The sequence below is a fragment of the Panulirus ornatus genome, chromosome 18 (assembly GCF_036320965.1).
Source record: "Panulirus ornatus isolate Po-2019 chromosome 18, ASM3632096v1, whole genome shotgun sequence".
Taxonomy (NCBI): Eukaryota; Metazoa; Arthropoda; class Malacostraca; order Decapoda; family Palinuridae; genus Panulirus; species Panulirus ornatus.
The window spans coordinates 20,682,978-20,685,477 of record NC_092241.1 but is presented as its reverse complement, the minus strand read 5'-3'; positions in this window follow the sequence as shown (position 1 = coordinate 20,685,477).

Sequence of the window (2,500 nt, the reverse complement as noted above, 5' to 3'; positions counted from 1 at the left end):
CACTTCCCAAGCTCTCTCATCCACAACAGACTGCATACTTTCCCCATTCTCCAAAAGTCTTGAATTCACCTTCCTAACAACCCGATCCATAAACAAATTAAACAAACATTGAGACATCACGCGCCCCTGCGCATACCTGACATTCGCTGAGAACCATTCACTTTCCTCTCTTCCTCCTCGTGCACATGCGTTGCATCTTCGATAAAAACTTTTCAATGCTTCTAGCAACTTGCCTCCCGCACCATATATTCTTAATACCTTCCACAGAGCATCTCTACCAACTCCATCATATGCCTACTCCAGATGCATATATGCCACATACAAATCCATTTGTTTTTCTAAGTATTTCTCATATACATTCTTCAAAGCAAACACCTGATCCACACTTTCTCTACCACTTCCGAAACCACACTCTTCTCCCCAATCTGATGCTCATCACATTCCTAGACCCTTTCAATCAAAACCCTCCCATATATTTTCCCAGGAATACTCAACACACTTATATTTCTGTAACTTGAGCACTCATTTTTATCCCCTGTGCCTTTGTACAATAGTACCATGCATGTTTTTCACTAATCCTCAGGCACCTCACCATGAGCCATACATACAATAAATATCCTTCCCAACCAGTCAACAAAACAGTCACCAAAATTTTTAATACATTCCACTGAAATACCATGCAAACCCGCCGCCTTACCGGCTTTTATCTTCCGCAAAGCTTTGAATACCCCTTCTATGTTTACCAAGTTATTCTCCCAAACCCTCGCACTTCGCACAACATTTCGACCAAAACACCCTATATCTGTCACTCTGTCATCTAACACATTCAACAAACCTCCTTTTCACATCACAACTTCTTGCTATCACCTCCCCATTAGCCTTTTCAACAATTTTCCCATTTGTTCTCTTGTCTTACGCTATATTTACCTCATTCCATATTTTCATTCTTCCTAAAAGTTATCATTATCATTAATATCATTATCATCGTTATCATTACTATCATTATTGTTACTATCATTACTATTATTGTCATTATTATCATTATTATTATCATTATTATTATTTTATTATTATTATTATTATTATTATTATTATTATTATTATTAATATTATTATTATTATTATTATCATCATTATTATTATTTTTTTTTTTTCTTACTATTCGCCATTTCCCGCGATAGCGAGGTAGCGTTAAGAACAGAGGACTGGGCCTTTGAGGGAATATCCTCACCTGGCCCCCTTCTCTGTTCCTTCTTTTGGAAAATTAAAAAAAAAAACGAGAGGGGAGGATTTCCAGCCCCCCGCTCCCTTCCCTTTTAGTCGCCTTCTACAACACGCAGGGAATACGTGGGAAGTATTCTTTCTCCCCTATCCCCAGGGATAATTATTATTATTATCATTATTATTATTATTATTATTATTATTATTATTATTATTATTATTATTATTATTATTATTATTATTTACCAAATCATTTTCCCTAACCCTCTCACTTTGCACACCACCTCGACCAAAACACCCTATATCTGCCACTCTGTCATCAGACACATTCAACAAACCTTCAAAATACTCATTCCATCTCCTTCTCACATCACCGCTACTTGTTATCACCTCCCCATTTACGCCCTTCACTGAAGTTCCCATTTGCTCCCTTGTCTTACGCACCCTATTTACCTCCTTCCAGAACATCTTTTTATTCTCCCTAAAATTTAATGATACTCTCTCACCCCAACTCTCATTTGCCCTTTTTTTCACCTCTTGCACCTTTCTCTTGACCTCCTGTCTCTTTCTTTTATACTTCTCCCACTCAATTGCATTTTTTCCCTGCAAAAATCGTCCAAATGCCTCTCTCTTCTCTTTCACTAATACTCTTACTTCTTCATCCCACCACTCACTACCCTTTCTAAACAGCCCACCTCCTACTCTTCTCATGCCACAAGCATCTTTTGCGCAATCCATCACTGATTCCCTAAATACATCCCATTCCTCCCCCACTCCCCTTACTTCCATTGTTCTTACCTTTTTCCATTCTGTACACAGTCTCTCCTGGTACTTCCCCACACAGGTCTCCTTCCCAAGCTCACTTACTCTCACCACCTTCTTCACCCCAACATTCACTCCTCTTTTCTGAAAACCCATACTAATCTTCACCTTAGCCTCCACAAGATAATGATCAGACATCCCTCCAGTAGCACCTCTCAGCACATTAACATCCAAAAGTCTCTCTTTCGCACGCCTGTCAATTAACACGTAATCCAATAACGCTCTCTAGCCATCTCTCCTACTTACATAAGTATACTTATGTATATCTCGCTTTTTAAACCAGGTATTCCCAATCATCAGTCCTTTTTCAGCACATAAATCTACAAGCTCTTCACCATTTCCATTTACAACACTGAACACCCCATGTGTGATGTCTCCATGGTTGTTTAATTTGTTTATGGATGGGGTTGTAAGGGAGGTAAATGCAAGAGTCCTGGAAAGAGGGGCAAGTATGAAG